Raw genomic sequence first — 12,171 nt, 5'->3', positions numbered from 1 at the left:
CCATCCACACACAGGGCCAGGTAATGCCAGCAGAGCTCAATAGGGAATTTCCCAAAGAAAGGCAGAATGTGGATCCCAGCACCAGCATTAAACAGCAAGTCTAGATACAGGCCATAGTCAGGGAGCATGAGGGCAGGCAGGGCCTGGATCCTGTAAGATGGGGCAAAGAACCATTACTGAGTCCCCAGTATGATAAGAATATACACTCAGCTAGCTACTGGGTTCAGAGTCTGTTCACTGGAGAACCTAGTAAACAGAACTCAGCCACTGTAAACAGCAGGACCAGTATCATGATTAATTTTATGCTAAGCCAATCAAGATAATTGCCTAGGTTTCTGAAATTCCCTCTAAGAGATTCCCCTCAGTGACTAGGCTGAAAATAATCCTACAAACAAGAGCTGAGGAGTCCCAGCTATGGAACGGAGATTGGAATTGGAGGAAGCCAGGGTCCAGGGGTGTCATGTCAGCTGTCCTGAAAGAACTCATCTTCTAATAAGTTGAAGGATAAAACTACTATACTATATATGGAACATAGCAAATATAAGGAGATAGAATTCCTCCCCAAGAACTGTGTAATTTAAATTCATATGAAATTCAGAGCAAAACTCATCTATATTTTCCTCTTTTTTTAAAGATTTTTATTTATTTGAGAGAGAGAAAGAGTCAGAGAGAGAACAGAAGCAGAGGGAGGAGAGAGAGGGAAAGGGAGAAACAGGCTCCCCGCTGAGCAGGGAGCCCAATGTGGGGCTTGATTCCAGGTCTTGGGATCATGACAGGAGCCGAAGGCAGACGTATAACCGACTGAGACACTCTGGTGCCCCAATATTCTCCTTTAAAATATGCCATCTTGGAGAATTACCAGAAGATTTGTGGTCTTGCTAACTAAGAAAAGAATATGTATTTATCTCATGGAGAAAATAATTTAAACTAGTAAAGAAAGAAATGACCATGAGCAAGTAACTTAATATCACCAAACCTTCTACAAATTAAACAGAATAGGGTCATTGTGAGCATTAAATGAGATAATAAGGAAAGAGCTCATTCATATACATATTAGCCTAGCTCTTACAAGTGTATTTCATTGAGTATTCTATGCCAAATGCAAAATGTACTATGTTATAATAAAAAAAGAATGTAAAATAAAGAATACACTGTAATAGGGAAGAAAAGAAAAAAGTGCCGATTAAGATGCATCACCACTAAGATACATCCTGATTTAAGAGATCTTAAAATGTGGAAAAATAGGTTTCAGCATTAAAGAAAAATTATACTAACTAAAAGTAATTAAATTAACAGCTTCTTTTAAATTCAGGACCACACCTGAAGGGAAATTATCCCCACTAGTATGCTAGCAGTGAGATTAACTCCATCATTACCTTAATCAGAGGACACAACTATAGCAGGATGCAATGTCAATTTCAGCAGCACATAAAGTGCCATATTGGCCTTGAACGGGACCTCAGGAGAGTAACCGTCTTGCTAAGATTCTGATTTTGTACCTTCTCTGATTCCCCTTCCCCTAAGAGACAATTACTCCCATAACAATCTGCACATGTGTTTGTTTTCCTTCCAGTTAAAAAACTATGGGTGCTTTAAAAGCTTTTAAGGGCAAAATTATCTTACTGACTTCTGAATCCTAGCTTTGTATCTGTCTCAAGAATGGCTAATGTAGGACTCCTTACAACATCTGAAACAACCAACACAATCGGCTTATGACGACCATCAAGACATATCTGTAAAAGGTAGAAGGTAAGCAGGACACAAGACCTGCAAATAACCTAATTCACACTTTTCAACCCCAGCTGCTATGAACTGAACTGTCCCCTTCAAAATCCATATATTGAAGCCCTAACCCTCAACATTTGGAAATGGGACCTATGGAAGGTAATTAAGGTTAGATAAGTCATGCGGGTGACACCCTCATGTCAAGATTAGTGACTTTTTTTTAAAGATTTTATTCATTTATTCATGACAGACAGAGAGAGAGAGGCAGAGACACAGGCAGAGAGAGAAGCAGGCTCCCTGCAGGGAGCCCCATGCGGGACTCGATCCCGGGACTCCAGGATCATGACCTGAGCCAAAGGCAGATGCTCAACCACTGAACCACCCAGGCGCCCCGGGTAGGTGGCTTTATAAGAAGGAAAGAGTACCCTCCTCCATGTCAGGACACAGGGAAAAGGCAGCTGTCTGCAAAAAGAGGGTGTTCACCAGGAACAGAATCCCTGGATGCCCTGATCTTAGACTTCACCTGGACTGCCTACCTCCAGGACTGTGAGAAATAAGTTCTTGTTTCATAAGCTAACCAGTCTGTGTTATGGCAGCCCAAGTAGGCTAATGTACTAGTTTTACCCTAAACATATCCTATCAAAGAACTATTCACTAGTATTATCAACAGAGTTAAGAATAAACTGATCTCCTAACTTATTCAACTACAAGTAACCGATCTGAAACAAGGATGAAACTCTAAAGACATGAAGGGAAAGAAAATACTTGCAGGATAAAACCTCAGACAAAAAAATCAAATATGAGTCAGGATTGGCCCTTTCTCCTTTGATTGACAGCATAAAGGTAAACAGGTATGTTTCACATTTAAGTGGGATTTCAAACATGCATCAGGTCATTGGGTAGGGACATATCAAAATTAAGATATTATTAACAACTATAAAATACCTCAGTAATACAGTCAGGCCATAACATAAAGTGAACACAAAGTGGCCATGGTCTCCCTAACAAGCAAAAAACAAGAGTTTGAAATCTGCTAGGGTGTACATTTGAAGATGGGGCTATATAGAGGAGAAGTCCTGAGTTATTGTTACTACAAATAGGAATCTCCAAGAGGTTTCTTACTGTCTGTGTTGATAACTACCACAATTACAATTCTCATATCCTGTGTGCTTACCATGTGCCAGGTACTGTGTACTATGTTAAACAGTCTTTAAAATATATTATCTCATTTAATTCTCACCACAATCTTTCACTCCTCATTTCTAATATGTTACCAAGTCTTTAGAATCATAGCACCTAAATTTCTCATTAGCCATCTCCTCCCTTTCAGTTTCCCCTGCCAGGACCTTAATTTAGGTGCTCTTCTCCTTTAACAAAGTGCTCAAGGGCCTGGGTGGCTCAGTAGGTTAAGCATTTGACTCTTGGTTTCAGCTCAGATCATAATCTCAAAGTCCTAAAACTGAAACTGGCCCTGTGCTCAGCATGAGGTCCACTTGAGATTCTCTCTCCCTCTTCCCCTCCTGCTCATGCTCCTTCTCTCAAAAAAAAAAAAAAAAAAAATTCTTTCAAAGAAAGTGCTTAACAGCTACTTCATTACCAAACTCCTACTCTCATGCCTCAACCCTCTTCATACTCATCCCCCAAACTTATCTTTATAAAAGGCAAGCCTATTGCTATCTCCCCAAGGCCAGAGATTCTAAATCCTTAGCACAGCATGTGAGACCCTGCTTTATATGGTCCCTGTCTATCTTTGGAGATATAAACTATTGCCCCTTCCAACCATGAGCTCGAGGCTCCAATAATCCAACACAATTGTAGTACCCTACACATGCCATCCTGCCTCACCTCTCCATGCCTCCTGAAAACTTGCAAATCCTACAAGACTCAACTCAAACATCTCTTCTGAAAACTTTTATGATCCTCAGCCACCCCCCAGCAACCACCACCCAACAGGAAATGACAATCAAAAAGTAGGCATTTTCTTTTAATGCCCCCAGAGTGCTTACCCTTTCTATGGAAGTCATTTGGAGAGTGGGGGGTATTGAAAAGGGGTACCACAATCCAGGGTATGGTTCTTATTAACTCAATTCTAACAGTGACACCCCCCCCCAAAAAAAAGTGTTGATCAGACTGAAAAAGCTAAATCATACTCATACTATCCAAAGATTATATGACATACAGAGATTTAATGACATACATACAAAGATTTAATGACCTACATTAAATACCTTATCACAGCATCTATTCAGGACTGAAAAAAAAAAAAATAAAGCATGAAATGACAGTGTAATAAGTTTCTTCTTGTCTTTATTATATCTGACTGTCATTGGGTTCTGATCCTATTCATGCCCAGAGCAGGTCTTATTTTTATAGCTTCATTGAAGCAACACAGATGATTTCTTTGTCTACCCTGCCTTGGGAGATAATTTTCAAAAAGCCCAATCCTTAGATTGCTTTTCTTTCTCATTTTAATTGTCATAAAGACATACTTTCACCATATCATGCCAGGAAATGAGTAACCCTGCTAACAGCACCTAAAAAAATATGCAAACTACTAACATTCCTGAAGCCAAGAAAGATTTTTAACACATTGTCCTTTATCTGATTTCCCTCCTAAAAATAAAACTTGAGTGACTGTATCAGGAAGTATGTTTTTGATGGGTAAATATATATATGTTCTTATGTATGTTCCACTTTACTCCAGCTCTTCCAAATTTCTTCCAAGAAATTATGTACTCCTATGAAACTAGTTATTATGTTTATTGAAAATAAACAAAGTCAGCATTTCACCACTCACACACGAGTGGGTATTTCTTTTCCCTGAGCTGTGTATAATATCCAAATATTTCAAAACATCTTGGATTAACACTTTCAGTTATTATCTGTTGATTGCCACTAGTTCCAATTTTGTACCACCAAAGGAGAAATTACTTGAAAATTTTATTTTTATTTATTTTAATTTTTTTAAGATTTTATTTATTTATTCATGAGAGAGACAGAGAGAGACAGAGGCAGAGACACAGGTAGAGGGAGAAGCAGGCTCCATGCAGGGAGCCTGATGTGGGACTCATCCCAGGATCCTGGGATCACGCCCTGAGCCGAAGGCAGCCGCTCAACCACTGAGCCACTCAGGCGTCCTGACTTGAAAATTTTAACTGAAAGTGTACATTTGGGTGCTCTCTTAGGTTACCCTAGCATACAATTCTCTTGGCTAACAACATAGTGCTGAATAAATCCAACCCACCTTGCTTACAGTTAGAACCACAGCCATTTTTCTAACCAAAATGTAAATGTAAAAATCAACTACCAATAAATGCCAGACAACGCTGCTTGTCAAAAAAATAATAATAATAATAAAAGATTTGTTTTAAAGAACAAAGAAAGAAAGAGGCACATTAAATTCTAACAAACGGGACACAAGGAAGCTCCATCAGATAGAGAGTGACAATTGCCTCACAATCATGGTGTGGCACTGTCATTTGGATAATGTGAACCAGGGGTAGACAAAGTAACAAAAGCTGTTCTGAATTAGAAAAGCTACTGACTCTGCTAAATCACATACAATACACTGACCACTAGCACTCATGGGATTGTGTCAAATATCCAACAAGCCAGCTGGGCCAGAAATGGATCTCAGAACATCTACGAGGTAAACAGTAGTCAACAACTTTGTTCCTCCATATCCAATAACTCAAATATGCTTTCTTCCAACTCTTTTGGACTAGAAGAAAAAAATTCACACCAGATAATACCTTGGATAGGCATGTATTCTGAAAATCATCCTAAAAATTCCATTCCTCAATAAAAGCTATCTCAAACAGTGAATGTGTTAGAGAATTAACAAGAAGGAAGACACACATCTTTCCACCTTGCCTCTTCAAGATGGGATGCCATTGAGAGGGGTTTCATAGCTCTTTGCTAAATACTTTTGCTTAGGGGATCCCTGGGTGGCGCAGCGGTTTGGCGCCTGCCTTTGGCCCAGGGCGCGATCCTGGAGACCCGGGATCGAATCCCACATCGGGCTCCCGGTGCATGGAGCCTGCTTCTCCCTCTGCCTGTGTCTCTGCCTCTCTCTCTCTCACTGTGTGCCTATCATAAATAAATAAAAAAAAAATTAAAAAAAAAAAAATACTTTTGCTTAGTTCAATTACTTAAAATTACTCATAACAAAACACGGAAATGCGTTTCTAGGAAGTCAAGTTCTATAGCCAGTCTTCTTACTTGGTAATACTGAGTAAGTCCTATTTCTAGACATGAGTTTTTTGTATCTTTAGAGGAAGAGATGTATTAACTAATTTATTCTAAGATTCTCTCCAATGTACACAGAGAGCTTAGAATTTATTATTAAGCACTGGATTGCCATATCTTTAAATGAAATAATTAGGATAAAATTACAGATTTCAGTGTATGTATCATTACCTGTTTCTCAGAGGACTGAACCATAGCCATCCCCAAAAATGGTCAGTACTTTGCCTAAAATTCTCCAAAGACTTCATAACCTTCCTTCATAACCTTCATAAGAATGAACTCACATATTTAGAGAAAAAATAGCTGAACAGAATGTTGCACAAATTGCTGAAAATCAGTGCATATGTGGAATCCTGAAAGGCACAAACCACAAGAAAGGCCATTTTAAACATTTGAGGAGGGAAGCAGACAACACATCAGCTCATAATGAAGAATAAAAGTACTGAATCTGTCCCATAGCTGAATCACTACAGATATGGTTAGGAACAGAAGGTGAAATCCTGGCTTCAGTTTCCTCTTTATCATTATTACTCTAAAGCACCATTTCCCAGTGTTCTAGGAGATATTCACAGATGCTCTGTTGGAAAGGGGGTCCCCTCAGCCCCCATGGCTGAAAAAAACAGTTAATTAAATAGGTTTCTCTGCTGCTGGACCTTTCAGAGCCTTGGAATGTGAATATAGATTCTGTATCTCCCAGAGAGGAATAAAGAATGCATCATTACCCTTTCTTTTCCTCTCCACCTCCCCAAGGAATACCTATTAATCCTTCCTGAAACAGAGAGCACTCTCCTACCTACTAGAATAACAGAACAAAATCCCTATGTCTGCTTCCTCTCAAATTCCCATCAGCCCATCTATGCAAAATTTTCCTTATGTAAAATTTAAATTCTGCTACAGGTTACTGATTATCAAGCAATACTAGGCATTAATGGTTTAGTGCATATAAAATGCTTAAATGAAAAAAATGAATCCTCTCTTTGACTGAATTGCCCACACCTTTTCCAGAGTACGTCAAATTTACTGCATAAAGAATGAGATTAAATTTAACATTATTTCGAGCTCTTTTTTTTTCTTTTTGGCAGATGACAGAAATATACTGCTATGATACTATGATAGTCTGCTCTAAGAATATGGACCCAACCATCTACTTATATCTCTCCTTACCCCCACACCTATGATTTCATGATAAAATAGCTCAGGAATATAAAAGCAGTACAATCATGGTGTTACTCCAGCAGCTTCTCTTTATACAACCTGCAGCTTAAGAGAAGGTCAGAGACATAAAAAAAAAAAAAAAAGAGGGGGGATGACTTTGAAACGTGTCATGAAACAGAGCTGTTTATCAATATCCTGACAAGAATAAGGTGAGAGCCCATTTCAGCTGGCCAGAATGACTGCTGTACATCACACTCTGAGGCAGTAAGCCAAGACAGAATGAGTATTACCAAGTTGTTATGGTAACTAAATTGTGGCTGGTTCCATAAAACATTAGCTTTCCCTTGCAGAGACAGTGTTTAAAATTCAATGTAAGTCAGGGTCTTTGCTCCAAATGAGACAGCAGTGGTCACCTCGACCTAGGATAAGCCAATCTGAGAACTCCACTTGAAGAGAACAGAGCAGCAGCCACATACCAGGGTAGCTCAGCTGCACCAGGCCAAAGGCCGTTGCCCATTAACTGTCAACATCACGACATCATGACCCAAGTGACAACCCTCTCCACCTGACTTCACCGATAAATAAGCACGATCTGGAATGGGAAACCAAACAAACAAACAAAACAAAGATCATGGAAACCACAGCTGAAGGCAAAAATCTCGGTAGGACAAGGATCCGATATCAGCACATGAAGAAGAGCATTTCACACTGAGGTTTTGGGATCCAAGAGATTCAGTTTGAATATTGACCCTGTTTACAAACTACCTGTATGAGCCAGAGGAAACACCCTCTTTTCACTTAGGCCTGCCTGTACTGAAAATGTAATAAATGTGGAATGGTATCATGGTTAAGAGTATGAACACTGGCATCGAACAGCCTGGACTGCAATCCTGTCTGCTGCCAAATGGCTGCAGGACTCTAGATAAGTCACTCAACCTCCCCAAGCCTCAATGCCTTCCCATAAAATACCAACCTCCTCCAGTTGTGGTGAAGGTTAAGTTAAAACCTTTCTCCTGACTGGAACAGAGTGGGCACTTAATACATGTAAAGTACTGCCATGGTCTGGCGGCAGGAGCCATTACTACCTAGGAGAGACAGTAAAATGGGCCCCCAACTATGGCTACATCCTAATCCCTGGAACCTGTAGACATGTTCTTTTCCATGTCAAAGGGACTTTGCTGATGTTATTAAATAAAGGATCCTGAGATACGAAGATTACAGGCAGACACAATGTAGTCCTCAGGGAAAAAGGGGGAAGGAGAATCAGAATGAGAGAAAAAGAGGTGAGGACAGATCCAGAGGTCAGAGGAGAGTTCTGAAGATGACCTACTGCTGGCTTGGAAGACGGAGGAACATGGTCCACAAGTCGAGGAACGTGGGCAGCCTCCCAAAGCTGGGAAAGGCAAGAGCCTCCAGGAGGAGCACAGCCCTGATGACACCGTAATTTATAGGACTTTTGCCCTCTCTAACTATAAGAAATTTGTGACCTTTTAAATTTATAATTATATCAAATTTATTATAGTTGTTTTAAGCTACTACATTGCTGGCGATGTTACAGCAGCAATAGGATACTAATAACTACCTTATCAATACGTCAAATGGAAAAGTATGTGAAAAAAAACATGGCACACAGTTGGCACAGAATAAATGATGGTTGTTGAGTCATTTTCGGGAGACGCCAGTCAGTCACTAGGGAGACCTCATGCCTCTCTGAGAAACCAGTCATGCACCCTTCCACTGGAGCCAACGTCTGTCACCTCTAGCAACCTGGGGACCTCCTACCACATAGCGAACGGTTATAGATAGAGATCATCCTCTAGCCATTCGTTCTCAGATAATTGCACCTGAAATAGTCCAGACAACTGAATGAACCAGAAAGGGAGGTACCATCAACAAAAAAGCAGCTCAATTCCAAAGATGAGCAAACCTACACAGGAATATCATTAGCCCAAGGCACTCTTGTAACTTAAAGCAGAAAAAAAAAAAAAAAAAAAACATAGTGCATTAAAAAGAAATAAAAAAAAAAAAAAGTCTACTTGCCTCAGGTCAGGTCTACAACCACAGAACCTACGAATCCGACTGCATCTGTAAGAAGCCTCCCAATGGTAACGAAGAAGGAATGAGACACAAAAATGCAAGAGCCTGCCCCAGTCAATAATGAGGGAAAACAAACACAGAAGTGATCAGAAGGTGGTTTCCCCTCCCTTTTGTTACAGCTAACGTCTAGTGTGAATCGAGTATTGCGTTCACTCTTGGCAGCACTGCTGCTAGTACATCAGTGACATAGCAGAGGAGGGGAGGGTTGACTTCATCCCCCTCCCTCTGCAAGGATCTTGGATTCCTGCTGCCTGGATGTTACGGGCCTGCCGAGAGGCAGCTTTAATTGAGAGAACTGTCCAGACACAGCGATTAGGGTGATCTTTGGAACAACACTCCAGATCATGTGCAGGAAGATGGATGGGATGTCTGCAATAAAGAGACTGGGCAGGGAAGAGAATACAGCAGAGAAACAAGGAGACAGAGAACAAACGATAGAATTAACTGATCAGTTGCACTGGGGAAATTAGTAGGCAAGTCCAGGTTATTACTTTCTTGTGTAATAAGAAGCCCTACCGGGGCTTACCGGAAAATAGCCCTACCTGTACACTGTGTAGAACCCAGGGTCTTGGCACTAGAACGTTCTTCGTCAGGACTGTTGGAGGGTCAGGGAAGAGCCCAGTCCCTTTCCTAGGCACAAAAAAGAACCTCTCACTTAATATTTGTTTTTAAAGGGCTTTATCTATATCTCTACCCCTAAAATTACATTTTGAAGGTGCAGATCTTTCAAACAAACAATAAAAAGTTTCGAAGGAAACAAAATGTGCCCGTGCTCCTACCACCAAGAGAGGCTAACAGGAGTCAAGGGAAAGCACAGAGGTGATGACGAAGTCCAAAAGGAATACTCCACTGCCTTAGGGGACATTACATCCTTTTTCTTCAGTTAGGATTTGCATGGGCCCAATACTGAGAATGCACATTTGCCTGACATCTTCAGGACAAGAAGACGCGGCACAGGAATCCAGTGAAGGGCAAATGATGGGTGGAATACACTGATGGAATGTCAGAGTTTTCAAGCTGCCTCAGCGATCCCATGGGACCGCTAGATGGGGTGTGCTTGGGCAGGAGGGTGGGGAACTGGAACCCTGCCCCCACCCAGGCTTCAATTTGAACTTGCCTTTTATTTGTTTTACACTTGGGCTTCTTTAAGGAACAAAATGCTTAAAAACATCTAACCTGATCCAAACATCTCCTTTCACCAACAAACGAAAATACTGAAGAGGGTAACTGGTTTGCCCAGGATGGCCCAGGTTTACGCCTGATGCCTCACTGTAATTTTGAAAAGCACCTCCACAAAGAACAATAAGTTATGCGGTCACCCACATTAGAAAGGTTATAGGTCTGCCTGAGAGACCTCCACATTTTCATGTGGTTCAGCCAGTATCTGATCATCTCCTAAGATTCTTCCTCCCATACACTGCTATTCTCTTAACAAATAAATCACGTTTTTATTTGCTTTTTGTTTTTATTTCTTTCACCAACAGGAGAAAGAATTCCATTATAACCTAGTAACAGTCATAGAAAGAATTTAAATGGTCACTGCACATTTTTCCTTATTTTACACCACATGGATTCTTTGCCTTGTATATTAATCAAACAGCATAGAGCCTGCTTGTATGGTCCTTTTGAAAAATCAGACTTATTTTTTTTCCCAGTACAATTAGGACTTAAACTGAGCAATAAAAACTGTCTGAGGGGCAGCCCGGGTGGCTCAGCAGTTTAGCACCTGCCTTCGGCCCAGGGTGTGATCCTGGAGACCCGGGATCAAGTCCCAGGTCGGGCTCCCTGCATGGAGCCTGCTTCTCCCTCTGCCTGTGTCTCTGCCTCTGTGTGTGTGTGTCTCTCATGAATAAATAAATAAAATCTTAAAAAAATATAAAATAAAAATAAAAACTGTCTGAACATGACCCAGAGACATCCACCAAAAGATAGAATTCCAGTATAGACAGTCCTTATTTACAGATTTTCAGTTTTACGTATTTTTGAGTAATGTAAATAACACAAAAATTATGAAGTAGAATGTAAAATCTGCATTCATTTTTAGGATGAAACGGGAGATTTCAGAGCAGTTTCCTGTTTTTTCCCATGAACCTTAGGGCATGTATTTCCAGTCTCCTTCCATCATTACAAGTACTACAAGGTGATAAATGTTTCTGCAGGTGGTTCATACACACTCTTTATGGCTAATACCCCTGACATGCCACAAGTCACTACCCTTGCCTCTCAGAACATAACCTCATCTGTGTATAGAGCATCCCTTATTTTGTGCTTCCCTGAAAAGGGCTGTTTTTATACCCAATTCTCAGGACCAAGTCCCATTTGGTTCATTAACATCCTAAGAGGACTTCTGGCTAGCTAGGAGAAAGAGAGATTTCTGAAACACACTCAAGCTGAAATTATGCATTGCCCTACAAATGCTGACCCAGCCGTATTACCTCAGCATAACCATGCTGTCTTCCTATCCAGGGGCCTGCCTAGAAAATGCAAATGCAAAGAGAAAAGAACAACGATATGCCAAGCCCCTTATTAATATATTCCCAATACTGTATGCTCCCAGGTTCCCAGCAATATTCTAACATGTTGCTGTGATAAAATCTTGTTAATCTCTGCTCTTTGGCTCCTAACGCTCACATGAAATCTTACTGGTGACAGAAAAACTAAATAGTAGAAGTAGGCTATCAGCAATGGAACGGTGATGAGAAAAGCTATAGCATATTTTCCAATAGTCCCTGCATTGGAACACTATGTTATTTTCTCAACTCTTTCAGTTTTTGAAAATATTTATTACATATGCTCTAGGTAAGAGATGCCTAGCTGAGATAGGACTTCCTATTGTAACGGAGACTGTACTGTAACAAGGAAGATGAACAGGTTATTTCACCTTGGCAATTGTACTCCCTTCAATTTCCTAGTTTAAATGCAAAGATCCAGGAAGAAACAGACCTG

General features: G+C 40.5%; 1 protein-coding gene across 7 annotated transcripts in view; it reads right to left on the bottom strand.

Moving 5' to 3' along the window:
- The window catches only part of NAV3 (neuron navigator 3), a 1,006,607-nt gene that overhangs the window by 787,065 nt on the left and 207,371 nt on the right, over positions 1-12,171 (bottom strand). The window contains exon 2 of one of the 7 annotated variants that reach the window (XM_077845594.1): positions 9,768-9,855. The exons of the other annotated variants lie outside the window; for them this stretch is intronic. The gene's annotated coding sequence lies outside the window, so the exon portion shown is untranslated. The remainder of the gene's footprint in view (positions 1-9,767; positions 9,856-12,171) is intronic. 7 annotated transcript variants of the gene reach the window in all.

Source organism: Canis aureus, chromosome 13, assembly GCF_053574225.1.
Source record: "Canis aureus isolate CA01 chromosome 13, VMU_Caureus_v.1.0, whole genome shotgun sequence".
Classification (NCBI taxonomy): domain Eukaryota; kingdom Metazoa; phylum Chordata; class Mammalia; order Carnivora; family Canidae; genus Canis; species Canis aureus.
This window is presented reverse-complemented; position numbering and strand designations above follow the sequence as displayed.